Below are 21,839 nucleotides of genomic sequence, written 5' to 3'. Positions count from 1 at the left end.
ATTCCCCTCCAAAAACTACAATTCCCAGAGTTCCGTGGGAAGAGGAATTCATTGCGAAACCGCTCCGAGAATTGTAGACAGAGAAGGCTATTGCACAACTAATCTAACAATTGCTGATCTTAGCCACTGTTATGTACTGAGTTGAACAGGATCCAAAAGGCAGCAGTCTAATTGGTTCTAGAGCAGTCTGATTGGTCCACAGGAGCCACCCAATCCAGCTCCAGGTGGAAGTGAATCCGCAACCTGATTGGCCTACAGGTGAATCCCAGAATTAGCCAATCACATGGGGCCCATTGTGTAAATAATGTATATAAAGCAGACATTCTGGGGGAACTTCCATTCCTCCTCACCACTATGAGTTGAATAAAGAGCATGAAACTCCGAGTATATTTCAGCCACCCTAAATCTGTGGGTGGAATGGAAATGGGGGCCATAAACTCATACCATCCAACTTTTTCCAGTGCCAAACTGGGACGTTCTCCCAGGCAAGTCACAAGGCCTGCGCTTTGCTCTCCTCCTGAAAAAGCACTTTTTTTGGGGGGGGGGGAAGGGAGATCTCTTGCAGAACCCAAAAACGCACTGCATGAGATCGCAGCTCAGAAAAAGCACTTTTTGGGGGGTGAGAGCGCCAAAGTTTGAGGCGCCCAAGATGGCCGCTGAGATCTTGCAAGAAAAAAAATTGGATGTCCCGTGTCGTTCCCCCCCCCCCCGCCAGGGCACTTGGAAGGTATGTCAATTCCACAGTCACAACTGGGACACAAACTTCCCCAGACAGAGCCCTACCTAAAACAGAACTATATAACCAATAATATATCTACTCTCTCTCTCTCCATCTTTCCCTCCCTGCCCTGCTGCAAGCAAATTATCACCTTTTTTTGCTTCTTCGGTTGATTCACTCACAGCTGGGAGGTCTGATTATTTTTATTTGTCTGTCTCTTCACACACCCCTTTACAGTTTAATTTGGTTTTCATTAGTTCCTATGGTAACCATGAATGCATCTGTGGAGGGTTTTGAAATTAAGAGCAAAAGAGCACAACAATACGGAGCGTGATAGGAGAAAGCAACAGAGAGATAGTCCTGCTTGAATAGTTTGCCTGGACTGATATATATATAAATAAAATAATAATTAAAGAAAGGGGGGAAATGTTTAGGGAAATATATCCTTCTCGTCGCAATTAGCCAGGGAGTGCCATGCGAGAAAGTCCTGATAGCTTGACTCTTGCTACCTGCTAGGAGCCTTCTGATAGAGAGAGAAACTCTTCTGTTTCCCTGTTTCAATTGTTCAAAAATCGCAGAAGGAACTCTGGTAAGTCTATTTCATTTTATTCCATCGCCCCTCCTGTCTGTGTCTTAAGTGGGTCTCCCTAAGCATTAAGACAAAGCGCTGCTGAATATTTAGGCACCATTTCCTATTTTGCTTCCTTGTGTGGCAAAAGAGTCCACTGGTCAACAAGTGTGGTGCCAGGAATGCTGGAAGAGGTAGCGTCGACTAGTGGGTAGAGTGTCACACACCATAGACCTCTTCTGTTTACTGAGTGTTTGTCCTCATTTGCTTCCACAAAGCTTACGCAGAGGTTAGATGATATCTGGCCTTCGTTGTGCATTCATTCTGATTTGTTCACGGGGCAGTTATATGTCTATGAACATTCATCCTGATTTGCTTGTGGGGTGTTTACTCATCTTTCTGTTATTTATTCATTCATGCGATTTAGTGCTTCTGCATATGCGCAAGCGCCGAAGCCTGGAAGTAACCCGAGTTATGACTGTATATGGATGCCTTAAGATCGTCTATTTCTGTAATGCCCAATAAGGGTTTAGAGAAAGAAAGAAAGAAAGAAAGAAAGAAAGAAAGAAAGAAGAGACACTATATGTACTTTCCCTTATTTATTTGCTTGTTTTGCAACATGACAATGTTTAATAGAAACTAATTTTAAAAAGGAGGCAGAGGGCAGATGTGTCACTAACAAGCCCTCTGATCTCACTTCAAATTGGAGGAGAAGTTCTCAAATCTCTCTCTCTCTCTCTCTCTCTCTCTCTCTCTCTCTCTCTCTCTCCTGCATGGCTTTGCAGGAAGAAGATTCCAGGCCCAGTCCCCTGTATTGGATGACTTGTGTCTGTGAAACTGTAGGGTTGCCACCTTTGTTCTGGCAAAATTAATGATAGGGCAGGGCGGGGCGGTTGGGGGGCAATTCCCCCTCCAATCTGCTGCTGAAGTGACTTCAAAGCGATCCATTACAATCTCTTGCAGCCTAACAGGATGGCCAGGATGGCCTGGAATTTGTCACACATGCACACATATACACAAATCTATATATCTGTCTGTGCTTGGCTACCCAGAGCTTAAATACATGACCTTTCACACACCCTTTCAAGCACATGAAGTTGGAGAGGATCCCTAACTTGGCGCACACACACACACACACACAGAGAGAGAGAGAGAGAGAGAGAGAGAGAGAGAGAGAGGGAGGGAGGGAAGGAAGGAAGATCTGAAATACAGGACAGAACTGTATCAATAATGGACAAAGCATTTTACATTGAAATACAGGACAAACTTGTACAGTGGTACCTTGGTGCTCAAATGCCTTGGTACTCAAACAACTTGAAACCCAAACACAGCAAACCCGGAAGTAAGTGTTCTGGTTTATGAACTTTTTTCAGAAGCTGAGCATGCTCCATTTTGAGTGTTACACTTCCAATTTGAGTGCCATATTTCCGTTTTGAGTGTTACGTTGAGGTCTGTCTGTTTTTGCTATTTATTTTGCGTTGCTGCTTTTGCGGCTCTTTTTGTTTTGTTTTTGCGACTGTTTGGAACCCAGTTCAGCTACTGATTGATTGATTGTGTGAGTGACTGCAGTACATTGTTTATTGCTTTCATTTTATGGATCAGTGGTCTCGTTAGATAGCAAAATTCATGTTAAATTGCTGTTTTGGGGGTTGCTTTTAAAAATCTGGAATGGATTAATCCATTTTGCATTACTTTTGATGGGTAAGCGAGCCTTGGTTTTGGAACGCTTTGGTTTTGGAATGGACTTCTGGAACGGATTAAGTTTGAGAACCAAGGTACCACTCTATTATACAGGACAGATGGCAATCCGAACTGCCACTCTTGGAGTAAGGGAGCTATGTGATTCACCTCTGCAGCAGGTGGACTTCTCCATAATTGCTGTGGAAGAGTGTGTGTGTGTGTGTGTGTGTGTGTGTGGCGTTTCATGGCTCCTCTTTGCTGCTTCTGCATGCAATTCTTTGAGCATTATGCAGCAGCACTCGCCCACAATCCCAGGCAAAAAGCACGGAACTGGTGAGACTCAAGTCTCGGAAACCTCTGCACTGAGGAAGTGAAATTGACAGCGTTTTTGCAACCTTATGGGAAGCCGCCCTTTCTCTTGGTGATATTTGCGTAGGGAAAAGGTCATGTCCCAGCCCTAGTTCCTAGGGCAGGGATAGGGGTCCTGTGGTCTTCCTGAGGTTCTTGAACCACAGTCCCCACCACCCCAATACAGTGGTACCTCAGGTTACAGATGTTTCAGGTTACAGACTCCACTAAGCCAGAAATAGTACCTCAGTTAAGAACTTTGCTTCAGGATGAGAACAGAAATCGCACGGTGGCAGCACAGTGGCAGCAGGAGGCCCCATTAGCTAAAGTGGTACCTCAGATTAAGAACAGTTTCAGGTTAAGAACGGACCTCCAGAACGAATTAAGTTCTTAAGCCGAGGTACCACAGTAATTCACCAAGTTGGGGTCCATCCACATCTGGAGGGCTGCAGTTTGTCCAGTTTTGTTTTGATAGAAGGAATTCTTGGTGGCTTTTCCAAGGGGTGGGGCTGTTTGATCACAGTTTGTACAAAATCCCCTCCAAAACTGTGTGATGGAGCCCAGGTGGCCCACCTCAGAGGCAGATCGGTCCATGAGGACCAGGTCCATGGCCGAGGTGGATGAGGAGCTGGAAACAGCTTGATGAGTCAAAGAAGGAAAGAAAACGAAAGAAAAGCACAGGAACCGAAACCATCAAAAGGGAACGGCTAACCAGCATTTCACACTTTTGACCTCAGTTGGAGGAGCTGCTTTTGACATGGGCTGGATTTCAACCACAGAGACCACAAGCCCCAGCTGGCTGGGGGCCAGAGGCTGTTCAGCGGGATGGGGCAGCTTCTCAGCAAGCCCCCTTCCTGCTCTCAGTTTAGAAAGTCGCAGCACTTATTCTCCAGGTGAAAAGAGAAGTCACACCCAGGGTGTTCAGCGACAGGAGGCCTGCTTTCAAAGCAGCTGCGCCTTCCTGTGAAACAAGGATGCGACACATTTTCTTTTTGGCTTGGGGGCTGAATTGCCACAGAGGCAACTTTCTGGGGACAACATTAGTGGTGGACTAAGCCAGAGGCAGAAATAGATTTGATTCTTACCTGTAGGCTGAATTCCAGCCATGCAAAAGCCAGAGGTTTCTGCACAAACATTTCTCCACCCAGGCAAGCAAGTGCTGCTCCAGTGCTGGGGGATATCTGGCCCAGAGACCAATCCTGGCCCACCATGGGGTGAAATTTGGCCTGCGTGATCCAGAACCACAACTACCTGACAATCAGCGGGCAACACTCCAACTGGGGTGTGACGGAGCTTAAGTCGGCATTGGCTCTGCACACTAGGGCAAGGAGAAGGATTAAACCCTTCATCATCAGCTGATGAGTGGGGTTTAAGCATGCCCTCCAATATCCCTCCGATGAAAATAGGGACGTTCTATTCCATAATAACAATAATTTTATTATTTATGCCCCATCCATCTGACTGAGTTGCCCCAGCCACTATGGGCGGCTTCCAACAGATATAAAAACATAATAAAACATCAAACATTAAATAAAACCTTTTCCTATACAGGGCTGCCTCCTGATGTCTTCTAAAGGTTATATAGTTACTTATCTCCTTGGCTTGGGGGTTGCATACCCTCCAACATCCATACCCTCCAACATTTCTCTGATAGAAATAGGGACGTCCTAAGGAAAAGCGGAACATTCCAGGATCAAATCAGAAACTGGGGTGGATTCTGCAAATCTGGGACTGTCCCTGGAAAATAGGGACACTTTGAGGGTCTGTGTTAAACAGGCACATGCAGCCAAAATGCAGTGTGGGGCTGTTTGCAAAAGGGCTTTTAAATAACACCACCCTTGGAAGTCCCAGCAGTTGGGGCTTCAAAGCACAGCATCATCTGATGTCACTGTGATGTCAGGCAGTTGACAGCGGGGTGGTCCCACCTGTTAAACTTGGTCCTCCATTGGAGGAAGATAAGGATCTGGCCTGCTAGCCAGAAAAGGTTCCTTACCCCTTCTCTGACTGGTCACCGGCCACTTGATCTCAGATGGTGGGGAGACAAACTGGCTTATTAATAATATTCTGCCCTCCATCGTACTGGGTGGCAAAGGTAAGTTGGACTGTAAAGAGTGGTGTTTTGGATCCCATAACTTCCTTTGTTGGGAAATAATTTTGTATAAAATTACCGGTAGATCTAGTGTTGCATTTCCTGTAACAGAAGTTCTGTACCACAGGATGGTTCCTCCTTCTCATCTGAGAAACAGTTTCACCCAGGGCTGAAATATAAATATTTTTAAATAGTGGAAGGCTGGGCAACCTGTCAACCTCCATGTTAGGTGGATTTTATAGGCAGGATAGGATATATTTTACAATTTATCCTCCCTATGACTCAAGTATGTGAGCAGAACATTTAAACTTAAAACAATTAGCAGAGTTTTAAATACCATCCCTTGCAGCATTAAAGTGGAAACTTTGGGATGAGGCTGTGTAGCCTTATGGCAATTTATCCAGGTTATTAATTAAAAGAATCAGACTGCAAATTAAGCATAAAAATGGTGTTTGCTTAGATAAAGTCTCACACTTGATACAAACAGTAACAGTGATGAAAGCAAGGCAGGCAAATTCTAGATTACGAAATGCATATTTCAGTTCAAAATGAAGTCTCCACTTGAAGCAGAGACCAGGCAGGTGTCTGCCTGCCTCAGAAGCATGGCGAAAAAGAGACTGAGCTCTGAGGAGAGAGGAAGGAGTAAGGATTATTTTCCTTACCTTTTCCCTCAGGCGGAGTAGGGGATATGACCTCACAGAGTGTCCTCTCTAGGAATTTACAGGGGAACTCCATGTGCCTTAACCCTTTGCTTATCTAGCAATACTTGAAATTTTATTTAGGCTGCGAGATTATTTCCCACACTCCAGATGTGAAACTCCCATCATCCACATACAGCATGGCCAATAGTCAGGGATGATGGGATTTGGAGTCCTAGCACATATGCAGGGCCACAGGTTCCACAGCCCTGAAATCAAAGCATGCCTTAAAGCAGCTTTCGCCAACAGGGTGCCCTCCAGACAGTTTTGGACTACAGTTCCCATTAGCCCCTGCTAGCACAGCCAATGGATGTTGTAGTCCAAAACATCTAGAGGGCACCAGATTGGTGAAGGCTGCCTTACAGCATAATCCAGGGCATGTTTGTTGAGAAATAATGGCTGCCACAGAAGGTAGCTGCTACAAGTCCTTTGCAGCAAAAACAATAGAATCTGCTCACTTGCTTAAAGCTTGTTAGATACAGTACCTTCAGAGTCCACAAGAGGGCGCGTTTTGGCAAAAAAAGCTTTGCAAAACTTCAAAAAGTGAAGTTGTGTATTGTTTCTGCGCTCAAATACTGTTTTTACAGTGCAATTCTCTACATGTCTAGTGAAAATTAAGTTAGCTGAGTTCAATGGGGCTTACTCTCAGGAAATTAGGTCTAGGAATGTGGCCTTTAAAGGCCAAAGATCTATCTATCTATCTCTCTATCATCTATCTATCTATCTATCTATCTATCTATCTATCTATCTATCTATCTATCTATCTATCTAATATCTATATCATCTATCTATCTATCTATCTATCTATCTTCTATCTATCATCTATATCTATCTATCATCTATCTATCTATCTATCTATCTATCTATCTATCTATCCTTATCTATCTATCTATCTATCTATCTATCTATCTATCTATCTATCTATCATCTATCTATCTATCTATATCTATCTATCATCTATCTATCTATCTATCTATCTATCATCTATCTATCTATCTATCTATCTATCTATCTATCTATCTATCATCTATCTATCTATCTATCATCTATCTATATCTATCTATCTATCTATCTATCTATCTATCTATCTATCTATCTATCTATCTATCATCATCTGTCTGTCTGTCTGTCTATCTATCTATCTATCTATCTATCTATCTATCTATCTATCTATCTCTATCATCTATCTATCTATCTATCTATCTATCTATCTATCTATCTATCTATCTATCTATCTATCTATATCATCTATCTATCTATCTATCTATCTATCTATCTATCTATCTATCTATCTATCTATCTATAGATCTAAGTAGTATTGGATCATTGGTGCCTGCTGCCCATTGGGACAGATAAAGCAGAAGGCTGGGAGTCCACCCATAGTGGCACCATAGCTAATGACAGGCAGAACCAACTACAGTGATACCTCGGGTTACATACGCTTCAGGTTACATACTGTCAGAGTTGCCTCCAGGTCCCAGCTCACAGAGGACCAACGCTAGTCAGTAATAACGTATAAAAGTCTTTATTGAAGATTAGTTTCCATTTCCAAACCGCAGCGTGCAACTCTACGTCTTAGAACCTAGACCGGCGAAGCTCCATCTGAGTCTCCGCCTCCTAGACACCAGTTTAAGACTCTAGCCTTACTCCACCTCTTCCGTTGTTCTTTCCTCCTCTGGGTCCTTCTGCCCCCTGGGGTTTCCTCCTTTCTGGACTCTTCTGACGCTGACCCCCCTGAGTCTTGCCCCTCCTTCCGGCGGGCTTTAGGACCTGGCTCCCTATCCGGGCTACCTGCTGTGCCACTTGCCTGTACATTTGAACTTGGCGCGCGCGCCCAGCCGGTAACTTTCCTCTTGACCATTTCCCCGCTCTCCGATGGAGGCGTGGCCAATCCTGACTCATCTCCTCTCGCTGGTGGTGAAAACACTGGTCCCGATGCCTGGGACTCCTCCCCCCCACTGCGCTCTGGTGGGGAAGCTGGTCCTGATTTCCAACTGCTGCTCTGGGAGTCCCCGCTGGCCCCTTCCTTCTGGGGTTTCCCCCTTGGCACCCCCCTTGCCCTGGCCATCGGTGCTCCCTTCTGTGAATCTTCCGATTCGCTGGAGAGGCTCATGGAATCCCTCTGATCACTGTCACCGCCTACGCTCCCTTCGGATTCCTCCCCCTCGCTCTCCATTTCCTCCCTCTCCTGTGCCTCTGCTCCTGAGCCCCTGACACATACGCTTTAGGTTACAGACTCCGCTAACCCAGAAATAGTGCTTCAGGTTAAGAACTTTGCTTCAGGATAAGAACAGAAATCGTGCTCCGGCGGCGAGGCGGCAGCAGGAGGCCCCATTAGCTAAAGTGGTGCTTCAGGTTAAGAACAGTTTCAGGTTAAGAACAGACCTCTGGAACAAATTAAGTACTTAATCCGAGGTACTACTGTAATTCTAGTTTTCATCCCATCCTCCTACCTACTGAGTTCTACAAGGGCAACACCGAGGACTGATCCACATTTAATGCACATTCAATGCGCATCTAAAGCACATGACTTGCCCCAAAGAATCCTGGGAATGGTAGCTTGCTAAGGATGCTGGGAACTGTAGCTCTGTGTCAAGGAAACTTCATTTCCCAGAATTCTTTGGGGGCAAAGCCAATACCACTCAATTTGTGTTTCAAATGAGGGCTGGCTAACCTGGTGTCTTACCATCAGCCACAGCCAGCACAGCCAATGGTTGCAAATGATGGGAACTGTGGTCCAACTTCTGCTGTGCCATAGTTTCTCCACCCCTGCTTTAAAGGAATGACCATTTCAAATCCTGTGCCAGTGATTTGCTGTTGTTTAGTCGTTTAGTCATGTCCGACTCTTTGTGACCCTATGGACCAGAGCATGCCAGGCACTTCTGTCTTCCACTGCCTCCCACAGTTTGGTCAAACTCATGCTGGTAGCTTTGAGAACACTGTCCATCTCGTCCTCTGTCGTCCCCTTCTCCTTGTGCCCTCCATCTTTCCCAACATCAGGGTCTTTTCCAGGGAGTCTTCTCTTCTCATGAGGTGGCCAAAGTATTGGAGCCTCAGCTTCAGGATCTGTCCTTCAGGGCTGATTTCCTTCAGAATGGATAGGTTTGATCTGGAGGAGGAACCGGCAAGCCACTCCAGTATCCCTGCCAAGAAAACTTCATGGACAAAGACAACAGTGCCAGTAATAATACATGCCAAAAATCCATGATTTTGAGACAGACATACACGAAATTACAAACCACACCTCCTGCAGTTTCCCCAGGCAAGTTGTACTGGTATATTGGGAGGAAGTTGGGACTGAGAACCTTCTTCAGATCCCTGAAGGGCAGAAGGCCCTATCCAACATAGCACTAAGTTGAAGTCATTTAGCTTTCACAGCCGGGATGCTTTTTGTGCAAGGGAGAGCGGACCTGCAAAATGGAAGACTGCTGTGAAACAGACAGCATAGCAAGAACCAGCTGTTGCACAAGCATCCTCTAGTGCAGCAGTTCTCAACCTGTGGGTCCCCAGATGTTGTTGGACTACAACTCCCACATCCCTGAGCTCTGACCTTGCTAGCTAGGGGTGATGGGAGTTGTAGTCCAACAACATCTGGGGACCCACAGGTTGAGAAAGGCTGCTCTAGTGCAACTGTTGTGCTGGATTCCTTTGAGTCCTTGTGAAGTGGACTGAGAGCACTGCATATGACCCACTGACCAGATCTGAAGGCTGTAGGTTATAGGAGGCTCCATTTCAATTGCTCCATTAAGCGAAACCTCTTGATGACAGCAGCCGTTCAGCATTGTAGCCAGTTGTTTAGAAGGGTTGGTGAGCTCTCCTTTACTGGAGGTGTTTGAAGGGGAGCAAACAGAGGCTATGATCAAAGTTTGCCAGGAGAGTGAGGGGGTGAATGAAGGTAAGGAGAGAACAGAGACTGAAAAGTCTGCAAGGGTTGAGGATGATTCAGATGTGGAAAGGAATTAGTGATTCACAAGAGAATATCTGCTTAATTTGTTTCAGTAATAATTCAAGTCTTCTGATGGCTGCTATCTCGACTCCTCCGGTTTAAATCTGTGAATGAATTGCTCATAATATTTTGAGGAACAAATCACTCTTTGTCCCCCAGGAGCATTGCTAAATAGTGTAGATCAGTGGTTCTCAACTGGTGGTTTGCAAACCCCTGTGGGTCTGCATAACCCATCCAGGGGGCTCTGTGGCACCATTCAAATAACAAAAGCTACCACAGAGATATCATGATTTTCAAAGGTAAGGGGTCCATAGCTGTCAACCGTCCCTTATTTGGCAGGAAACTCCCTTATCCCAGCACTGTGTCCCGCTGCTGTCCCGGATTGATGATATCCCTTAAATTTCCCAGGTTTCATGCTCGCCCGGCTCAGGAGGGAAGCAGCAGTTGGAGGTCCTCTACCTCAAGAGAGAGCGCACACGAGCTGCTGCGTCTCCGTCTCTCCCTTTCCCCCCTCAGGGGCCCGTCGTGAGGAGACAGGTGGTGGTGGGTGGGCAGGCAGCCCCTCTCTTGCGAGACATCTGCTGTGCTGCCAGGGGAAGCCGGAGGAAGCAGCGGCTGAGGAGGCGGCCTGAGGGAGGAGGAAGAGGAGGGGATAGGAGGGACGCAGAAGGGCAGCACTTTAGCAGCTGTGGCGGCGCCGCAACCACCTCATGCCAAGCTCGCGGGCGGCGTGGGCAAGAGTCTCTTTCTCTCCCTCTTGGGTGGGGAAGGGCCAATGGAACTCATAAGCTAAGCAAAATCCCTTCTTTGGGCTGCTGATCCCTTATTTTTGAGGCTGCTGGTCCCTTATTTTCAAATCTGTAAGTTGACAGCTATGAAGGGGTCAGTGACTTGGCTTTGTGAAAAACAGGGAGTCTATGGTACTTAGCTACTCGGGAACCACTGGTGTAGATCAAAAGTGGGGAGCCTGTGGCTCTCTAGATTATAGTTCCCATTGGACAGCTTTCCATGCTGGCTGAGTCTGATTGGAAGTGGTGTCCAATGACAAACAGAGGGCGCAGGGCCTTCATCCCTGCCCGGGTCAAATGCATCTTTTCCCAAAGTGAACATTGCAATGTTTTAAAAATTGATTTGGCCACCAGATGGTGCTATCAAAACACAAAACTGCATTGAGCCATTGGCTATAAAATGGTTGGCAAGCATTTGTGTGTGGCCATGTTAGGACTGTCACCTGATTAAAGAAATCTTAGTTGATTCATTGTCTGTGTTTTAATTGAACAATTGTTGGGAAAGGGCTGAGTCAGGAGCTAGAGACTAGGGCTGTGCACACAACCTAATTTGGTGCTTTGGAGCAACACCTGATGCGACCTGACATGACCAGGGCCAGCACAACCCAGATCAGGACCCTCAGACCAATTTGGGGGGCTTGCACAGTGTTTAATTGGTGTTTAAAACCCTAATGTGGCCTGGAGGGAGGCGGGGAGAAAGAGAGGGAACTTTGGTGCACATTTAAAGAGTTCAGTGAGCAGGATGTGGCTGCTTGCTCACGAGAAGCCCAACCAGGAATCAGACAGGATGGGACTGCAGGTGAATTAACAGTGGGGCAGATGAGAGGCTGAAAAATTTCAGACTGGGACTAACAGCCTCTGAGCCTCAGAGGGAGCCAGGGAAAGGGGGAAAGGAAAGAAGAAGGTGGAACAGTGCTATTTTTTCTAGAAAAAGAGGTGCCAGAACTCACCACGAAAAACCTCCTTCTCTCTCTTAGGATGGCAATGGCTCCCACCTGACAGGTGCGGGAACCCACCTAAGAGGGTCTAGAACCGTGTTCCAGTGAGTTCTGGCTGGAAAAAAGCCCTGAGGATGAGTAAAGCAAAGGCTGGTTCTGCAAGGAGAGTTTGGGGGTGGGTTTTGGCCATTAAGTGACTTTGTCTATTCTCTCCATGGTGAGCAGGACTTCTCTGGTCTGACAAGGAGAGCAAGAAGGAAGGGAAGTCTAAGTTTGGAAGGTTCTGGGACCCTGGGACTAGGGGTGGGCAATTCTGTCAATTTCCGTTTCTCTCCTTTCTGATTTCCACATCAGTCTGTGATTATTTTTGTACCTCATGAAAATTCAACAGGGTTTCAGTGCAAATTTCTCCTAATCTACACAAAACGGCAAAGGGGATGGAGGGAAGGTTACAGCATTTGGAGCTTCTGAGTTCTCTAGCTGGTTCTCCCTTGGGTGCTGGATAGTTTCCCGAGTAGAAGCAAAGGCTACCCAGTGAAAGTGACCTACTACAGGTAGCTGTAATTAAGCATCATCTGGAGGGGCATTAAGTTCCTCATCCCTGGGCTAGAGGGAACTATGGCCTGTCTCAATATAAGGCAGCATCAAGTGGTCCTTCTTAATGTAAGGTTACCAGATTTTTTTCAATGAATCTGGGGACACTTTTCAACTTCAATGGATTTTGTATGGGGACCGATTTGTAAATCCGGGGACTGTACGTGGGAAACGGGGACATCTGGTAACCTTATCTTAATGGTGCGAAACCTTAAATCCATGGATTTAAGGGGTTTGAGATGTGTACATTGGGCATCTCCTGATGCAAAAATGAACTCACCTGTCCCCAAAGGGGTCAAGCATCACTGGGAAATTTGGCTTTCATCTTTTCTGCTAGAAATAAGTCAGGGGGAGTTCATGGGTTCGTTGGCCCAGCAACGGAGATAACATTGTTTCTTCACAGCAACTCCAGTGATTAGCTTTGAGAAGATAAAGTGGTTTACCCACACCTCTCCCTCTCCCCCCCCCTCTAGTCTGAAGTTAATAACAAACCTCTTTTCAGCAGCTGGGCTTCAGTCAAATGCCCAACGTTGTTAGGAAGCAAAAACTAGAACATGAACTATCTTTGAGATTCATGTTTGTGTGTGTAAGACTGCAAGTGGTCCATACTGGCTCTCCATGCAGATGTTTTTAGGGTGACATAATTGGACTAGATAGGTCTTTTTCTTGATCCAATGGGTCTGTTTCTACTGTCTTATTTTTAGCTGTGTGGTCCTGTGCCTATAGTCCAACCTCCAGCTGCCTGAGTCTGAGAGGCTGCCGGAGTTTTTGCTGCCTGTTACAAAATGGAAAGGGAAAAGTAATAAATAGATGGCTTCTGACTTTTGGTCGCTGTCTGTGATTACCCTGAAGGTGACAGACCTTCATAGGTGAAGTAAATAAGACAAATAGAGGGGATTTTGCAGGAGACAAATCCATCCGGAGAATTCCCCCTCCTCCTTTCAGGGTTACAATGTTAGTGGAACATAACAGGCTCTCTCCATCTGTTCCTCTTTTCTGTGGCTCATCCATCCCCAGTAAATATATTTATCTCAGAGAGAATGAAGTCATCTGAAGAGTGGGATGAGGTGATGTGATGTGTGTTTGTGTGCACAGAAATGGAGTGATGTGGAACAAAAGGAAAACACATTTGTGACTGTCATTGTGGTGGTTGTGTGTGTTTTAGAGAGAGAAATAATACTGGTTTTGAAAAAAAGAGACACTTGTAATAACTACTCAATTGCTCCTGTAGAGAAGGAAAAAATGACCTGAAAAATATGCTACCATCACTCTGTTTCTCAAGGATATTACTTCATACAAAGTCGTAACATAGCTTCCAATGCTGTCTAGATTTAATTATTTCATTTCTACTCCATTCCCATGCTCTCAGCACAGAAGTTTCTCTGGGGTGGTTTTAATAAAATAATGCACATTGTCATGAGCTCCACAGGGACTCATGTCAGGACTAGGTTGGCAAGCCTGGATACAGGCGGAGGTGGTGGCAGCTACATCTGATCTGGGGCTGGGACAGAAGGGCACTATATTGTCCCCTAGAGCCTGGTGCCACCTCTGCAGATGGGAGAAGACCCACCAGTCTCAGAGGATTTCATGTTTGCAATCTTGACCTCACATAATAAGCGAGACTCTGAAAGCTTGGTGGGTAGGGCATGGAAACCGTTGGGACGTCTTAGTTGCTTCTGTTCAGCTGTGGACACTTTGCTTGAACTCTTGAGTCATGCCTTCTGAGCTCTGTGTCTGCTGCCAAACCCATACCATTACATGCTAGCATAATGATCTCTATCTTCCTTACACATATGAGCCTTTGTCTCTGTGTGTGCTGGGCATCTGCCAGGGCCCACTCAAACTGTGACCAAATCCTAAGAACTGCTGTGCTGACTGAGACCAAAGGGCTGTGTGCATTGGCATCCTAAGCATGTTTACTCAGAAGTAAATCCCATTCAGCTTAAGGGGACTTGTTGCCCTGCAGGTATCCTATGATTTCACCTGGTTCAGGTAGATGCCTGCTGGACTTCCATAGGCATGGCTGGATGGCATAATATGTCTCCTTGTTTGCTTACAGCAGTTATGTAATCCAAGATATACTGCTTATGAATACATAGGTTCTATTTTTAATTGTCATTGCTAATAGCTGTTGCAAGAACCATTCTCTGTATATCTGCCGATTCATATTTTTTTAAAAAAAAGCTTTTGAAGAGTGAGCAAAATAGTTCTGCAATTTTGTCTGCAAATTATATAATACAAATGTTTCCAAAACAAAGCTAGGCTGGCAAATTGCAGGCTACAGACTGCACTGGATCGATTAAGAAGCATCAATAAAAATAAACAATCATAAAGGAAAACACACAGTGAAATTCTCAGTTTCTAGAGAAGAGAAGCCCAACCTAGTTTTGCTACTGCAAAAGGCAAAAGGAACCACTTCTTCAGCTATTGACCCATTGGTGTTTGCAAGCAAAGGCTCACTTTTTTTGACGGTTGGACCAGCAGTTGAGTCCAACCAAACAGCGAACCAAGTATTTGGATTTTGGTTCCATGAGGATGACCATGAAGGATATCTGTGACCACTTTAGCCCCCCAATTATTACTGCAGCGGGAAGATAAATGGCATTTCCGTGTGCTCTGGTTTCCGTCACGGTGTCCCGTTGCGTCAGAAGCTGTTTAGTCATGCTGGCCACATGACCCAGAAAGCTGCCTGTAGACAAACGCCAGCTCCCTCAGCCTGAAAGTGAGATGAGCGCTGCACCCCATAGTCACCTTTGACTGGACTTAACCATCCAGGCGTCCTTTACCTTTACCTTTTTACCTGCTATTATTATTACATTTATATTGGGTTGTGTACAGAGTACTCCTCTTCCATTTCACATTTACAACAACCTTGGGAGACAAGTTAGGCTGAGATATAGCGACTGGCCCCAGGTTACCCAGCGAGTTTTATAGGCTGAGTGAGGATTTGAACCTGAGTCTCTCTGCTCCTAGTCCAACACTTTAACCACCACCTTATACAGTAGCTGGTGTCTCTGAGCGTAGGAAATATTGCTGTAACTGCTCTCCGGAACTGGCATTGCAGTGTCAGCGAGGTGAAGACTATACAGGACCTCAATGTTCAGAGATGCTGTAACTCTGCATATCAGTTGCTGGAGGTATTTAGAGGTGCACTGCCTCTGAATGTGGAGTCTCAGTTAAAACGGTACCCTACTGCTTTTGACAGTCATGGTGTCCCCCCCAAAGAATCCTGGGAACCATGGTTTGTTAAGGGTGATGCCTCTCACAGGCCCACAATTCCCAGAGTGGTTTAACAATCAGCCCATCTTCCCAAGGAACTGTGCTAACTGTAGCTCTGTGAGGGGAATAGGGGGTTATCCCAATAACTCTCAGCACCCTTAAACTACAACCCGCAGGATTATTTGACAGACATAAAGGCTGTCAAAGTGCTTTAAATGTGGCCATAGAGCCTTGTTCAGATGGTATCCAGTGCATAAGCTTCCAAGAGAGCCACTGTGGTGTAGTGGTTAAGAGCGGTAGTCTCGTAATCTAGTGAACCGGGTTCGTGTCTCGGCTCTTCCATATGCATCTGCTGGGTGACCTTGGGCTAGTCACACTTCTCTGAAGTCTCTCAGCCCCACTCACCACACAGAGTGTTTGTTGTGGGGGAGGAAGGGAAAGGAGAATGTTAGCCACTTTGAGACTCCTTAAAGGGAGTGAAAGGCGGGATATCAAATCCAAACTCCTCTTCCTCCTCCTCCTCCTCCTCCTCCTCCTCCTCCTCCTCCTCCTCTTCTTCTTCTTCTTCTTCTTCTTCTTCTTCTTCTTCTTCTTCTTCTTCTTCTTCTTCAAGTCTCTCTCTGTTCCAAACTCACCCAGCCTTCTGATGTGTTTTAGACAAGCGCATCTCCTTCCCTTATCTCTAAGCTCCATGTGGTGCACACCACCAGGACATTTCTTCCTCGGAAGTTGCCGTCATACCATTCAGAAAACCCAACCTGCCAGAAGCAGAATCGATAGATTCACACTTATCAGGCCCTGCCATTCCAGCCAAGGAGTGAAAGACCTGGCAGGACCTTTCGTGCTCAGCGCTTGCTCCATTTCCTTGATGGAAGCCTACTACAGACATTTTTTGCGGTAAGATTCTAGAATCATAGCATTTCAGAGCTTTGCCCGGTTGGTTTCAGTGAATAAGATCAGTGAAGGGAGGATTCTGGAACTGCTGAGTGCCATTGGGCATGTGCAGAGTGCTTTGCTTCTCAGTGCTGAATAAGCACAGCTGTACCCCCATGCTACTGTAATATGCCAAGGTCTTGTTTGTTTATTTATTTCACTTCTATGCCACCTTTCTTCCAAGGAGCTCAAGGTGGTGTGCATAGCTCTTCTCCTCCCCTTGTCACCCCCACAACAACCCTGTGAGGTAGTCAAGCCTGAGAGTGAGGGAGTGACTCCAAGGTCGCCCAGCGAGCTTCTTGGCTGAGTGGGGATTTGAACGCCAGTCTCCCAGGTCCTGGTCCAACAAGGTTCAGCCCTGTCTTGTAAAACTCCAGTTCATGAGTTTGGAACCCTGTCAGCTGTCTTATTGCAAGTCAGCTGTCTTATCCCAGGTCAGACTGTCTGTCTAGCCAAGTATGGTCAACTCTGACTGGCAACAACCTTCTAGGGTCCTTGGACAGAGGTTGTCCCCATCATCTGAACTTTTTCAAACTACAAATGCCCAGAGCTGAACCTGGGACATTTTGTAGACAAAGCACATGCTCTACTGCTGAGCTTTGTCTAGAGAGGGGCAAGTCTGAGAATTTCAGCTTCTCATTTTTCCATCCTTAGGTTCAGTTCTCTGCATTTCTACAACAGCTTGCATTTAAAAGACAAAGTAAAACCCTGCCAAAAATTCATTCCTCCTGATAAGAACATTCTGTATGTTATTTCCCCTAATCTACACATTTCTTTTGCAAAGCAATTGACCCTAATACACATTTTCTGCATGTTATTTTCATTAATATAGCCATTCCCTCACACCAGTATGTGCATTTTTGTGCCCGTTACTCTTTACTGCATATTTCAGAGAAGCACAAATTTGGAAGGGTGGCTCCGTTTCAGTTTGCAAATCATTTTGCAAAGTGAAAATAAGCAGGTTCACCTTTAAATGCGAACCTCATCTAATTTCTCCTCCATCCCTAGTTATGACCCATTGTGCAACCTGTAAAGAATATATTCTAGATTGCTCAGAATCAACATCTGGCATGAGAGAATAGGGCTTCTGGGTGGTCTTCAAGCCCCAATACTTCTCTGCTAAAAAAATAAATAAATTACACATCAGATTCTGATAATGCAGATGGCCATTTCAAAAAACAACACAGAAAACGCAGTCAATCTGCCAGGAACACATGCTGTTCGCAAATTCCATATGCTGGGAATGTAGCACAATTATCAAGCCAGCTTGGATGTATTTAAAGATGGATTAGTTCACAGTTACATCTGTATGGGAGGCCTACAAAGATATATCTGCATCTGCCTATCTGTCTGTCTGTCTATCTCTCTGTCTATCTCAAGCTCTGTCTTAGAAGAAGTCAACTCTCCCTCTCCTTTGAGGCTCACTAAAGAAAGTGTTATTTGCTGGTGGCTAAATGGGAAGTGGCTTGCAGAACAACCTATTGAAAGTAAATATTAGTTGATTGCCTCCTTCAGCCCCTGCCGTTTAATGGCCTGTGAGAAAAGATACCATATGGGTTATGGATTTTCACTCCCAGGTCTCTTAGTTTTGAGGAGGATTTTTTTTTTTTAACTAAGCAGATTACTGCTTTTAGCTGAGCCTTACAAAACAAACATCCCTAGCAGAACAAGATGGAGCTTTCTCGTTGAAATCTGGGAACGGGAGTTTATTATGAGGCCTCAGCAACAAAACAAAACAACAACCCCGTTATTCACTCCTTCAGAACACAACCCTGACTCGCTTCTGCTAGGGTAAAACCCACACTGGCAGAATCACTGTTGACCATAACCCACCTCTCCCCCCAAAGGCCAAAAGACTACCGATTTATGTTCTATGGGGAGCTGAAGATGGAATGGGTGGTGATAGCAGGATAATGTGCATCCGGAAACCAAACTTCTCTAGGTAGGAATACCCATACCAATAATTAGTTGAGCCAAATGCCCCTCTCTGAAGGAAACCTCAGCTAGCTCATTACCAGTTCTGCTCAGCACTGCAATTGTTTTTGTTTTTGTTTTATTGCTTATTAAATTCAAGTGATGGGGGAAACATTGAAAAGTGTGTGATGAACGAATGGTTCATGGGAAGATGTATAAACACCCTTCAAGCAAATCAGGTGTATTGCTGTATAACTGTTCTATAAACAAGCCAGAACAATAAAAGCTGGATGTAATCTAACCTTCATGTGAGCTTTGTGCGAGCAAAGGATCGATACCCAACAAGCAGGTCAAACAGAGGGGCCCAAATTAGATAAAAAATTAAAGCTTGCGTTTAACAAAACAGTATAGGAATATGATTTCTGATCCAGATCTCCCAGTGTGCTAACACATAATTGAGATGCAAATCTGTAGGATTTTTGCTCGGCATTACATCTTGGTTTTAGCACCCTGCCATCAAAACAACGTATTTCAAACATCTCAACACTTCAGAGCAGCAAACTTCAAGCACATTGTGTAAGAACCCACAGTGGTGTCTCAAGCAACGTGGAGTCTCCTAATTGCCTCTCTGCTGTGCTGTGGTTTGATATCTTGGTGCATAAACAGACTGCTAGATCCGTTTGAAGGCTGTTGATCAGGACTGCTCAACAGAACCCTGTTTCAAGTCGCAGATTATATATATCAGGCATGCATCCAGGAGAAATTCACATGAAGATCCACAGTTACAGCCTTGGGAAATCTGCCAAATTCTTCTCACCTCTTTTTAAGTAGATATTAAGGCAGCAGCCTTCAGCATCAGAGATGGGAAACATTCGACAGTCTAGATGTTGTTGGGCTACAACTCCCATGAGATCCACCCAGCATGGACCCGGGATTATGGAAGTAGTGGTTCAACAACATCTGGAGGATATCACATTGGATACCCCTGTTGTACAACATCTGGAATGCCACACAATTCATGGCCCTCATGGATACCACCAACTACGATACCTTTCTGGAGACGCTGTCCGAGTTAGGTGTGGGTGGCATTCCTAGTTGGGTGGTCCGTTAATGGTGATGCTCCTGGGCCCTGAAGAACCTTCCATATGGAATCCCCCAGGGTTCATTTTCATCCTCTATGCTGTTCAACATCTACAGTGGTACCTCTAGTTACGAACTTAATTCGTTCTGGAGGTCTGTTCTTAACCTGAAACTGTTCTTAACTAGAGGCGTGCTTTCGCTAATGGGGCCTCTTGCTGCCACTGTGCTGCCGGAACACGATTTCCATTCTCATCATGCTGAGTGGGGGTATTTAAAATCACTTGGATGTCAGTCACTTTGAATAATGATGATGATGATGATGATGGTGATAATAATAATAATAATAATAATAATAATAATAATAATAATAATTTGTTTATTTATATCCTGCCCATCTGGCTGGGTTTCCCCAGCCACTCTGGGCAGTTCCTAACAGAATATTAAAAACACGATAAAACATCAAACATTAAAAACTTACTTAAACAGGGTTGCCTTCAGATGTCTTCTAAAAGTCAGATAGTTGTTTATTTCCTTGACATCTGATGGGAGAGCATTCCACGGGGCGGGTGCCACTACCCAGAAGGCCTAGTTCTGCCTAGTTCCCTGTAACTTCACTTCTCGCAGGGAGGGAGCCGTTAGAAGGCCCTCGGAGTTGGACCTCAGTGTCTGGGCTGAACGATGTAGGTGGAGACGCTCTTTCTTTGAAGAGGAGATGAATACTATGTGACACAAAGGGGCGGCAAGCAATATTGTTAGAGTAGAGCTGTGGTTTTGCAACAGAATTGGGGCTGATGCTTTCCTTGAAAGAGCAAAAGGTTAACAACCGCAACAAATGCCATGTTTGTGATCGTGAGCTTCCACCTACACATGTGACAGGCGGAAGTCATTATTTGCTTCAGTTAAAGGTTATGGCCTAGTTGCATTAATGCAGCCTTCAAAGAAGCGAAATCCCTCTTTTAAGCAAGGAGGCAGTTTCTCCCACCTGCCCCTAACCCGCCTCCTCTTGCTATGTTACTGTGAGTGGAAGGCACAAGTCACCATCAATGTACTTATTTTCATTTATTTATTTCATAAAATTTATACACCACTTGGTTGTAAATATGAAAACAAACCCTCAAAGGAGTTTACAAAAAGAGGAAACAATTAAAACCAAGAGAAAACTACAACAATACTTTTAAACATACAAAAGTTAAAATACTGATAATAAAACAGCGAGGGATTTGGGAAGGGAGAGGAAAATGGTTTCAGAACACCCACCTCCTTCCCCACCACTTTTTGTGTTTTCATCAGAGTGCTTTTTTAAAAATAATAATAAGAATTGCTTTTTACCCACAAGACACCACAGTGAAGGCAGGAAACACCTTTGTTTGACTTCTGACTACATTATTTAAAGCCAAATCTGAGTGAGGGTAAATTTGAGTGAGAGCAATATCTCTCTTTGCACCCAGGAGAGTAGGGAGAGTGAACCTTTTTTTTGGGGGGGGGAATACTGAAAGGGGGACCATCCCTGGAGCCAGTGAAAAGTGTGGCAAAGTTTGGTGGGGGATTTTGGCTTCGCAAAGGCCCCATCTGTTCAATACATATAAAGTGGTTTAACAATCTACCCCTCTTCCCAGGGAACTCTGGGAGCTGAAGCTCTGTGAATTAATAAAGGTCTCCTTAACAAACCACAGTCCCCAGGATTATTTGCAAGAAGCCACAGAGACATCACCTTGCCAACAAAGGTCCGTATAGTTAAAGCTATGGTTTTCCCAGTAGTGATGTATGGAAGTGAGAGTTGGACCATAAAGACGGCTGATCGCCAAAGAATTGATGCTTTTGAATAATGGTGCTGGAGGAGACTCTTGAGAGTCCCATGGACTGCAAGAAGATCAAACCTATCCATTCTGAAGGAAATCAGCCCTGAGTGCTCACTGGAAGGACAGATCGTAAAGCTGAGGCTCCAAAACTTTGGCCACCTCATGAGAAGAGAAGACTCCCTGGAAAAGACCCTGATGTTGGGAAAGATGGAGGGCACAAGGAGAAGGGGACGACAGAGGATGAGATGGTTGGATAGTGTTCTCGAAGCTACCAGCATGAGTTTGACCAAACTGCGGGAGGCAGTGGAAGACAGGAGTGCCTGGTGTGCTCTGGTCCATGCGGTCACGAAGAGTCAGACACGACTAAACGATGAAACAACAACAACAACATGGCTGTTTAAGGTGGAATGATACTGCTTTACGTGTAACAGTGCAGATGGGGCCCAAATTTATTGCATGAGTCGACATCTCAGCATTCATTTTAGAAAGCATATTACTTCTGTGTATAGCAAATCTATGTAAGAATG

At 45.2% G+C, this 21,839-nt stretch overlaps 1 protein-coding gene across 4 annotated transcripts in view; it reads left to right on the top strand.

Annotated features, from left to right (window-relative positions):
- The window catches only part of RAP1GAP2 (RAP1 GTPase activating protein 2), a 189,093-nt gene that overhangs the window by 53,099 nt on the left and 114,155 nt on the right, over positions 1-21,839 (top strand). The window contains exon 1 of one of the 4 annotated variants that reach the window (XM_083714492.1): positions 1,081-1,307. The exons of the other annotated variants lie outside the window; for them this stretch is intronic. The gene's annotated coding sequence lies outside the window, so the exon portion shown is untranslated. Of the gene's footprint in view, positions 1-1,080; positions 1,308-21,839 lie in introns of those variants that run through there. 4 annotated transcript variants of the gene reach the window in all.

This window comes from Podarcis gaigeae (assembly GCF_964106915.1).
Source record: "Podarcis gaigeae genome assembly, chromosome: 15".
NCBI classification, from domain to species: Eukaryota; Metazoa; Chordata; class Lepidosauria; order Squamata; family Lacertidae; genus Podarcis; species Podarcis gaigeae.
The sequence above is the reverse complement of the archived record's forward strand: the minus strand, read 5'-3'. Positions and strand labels throughout refer to the sequence as shown.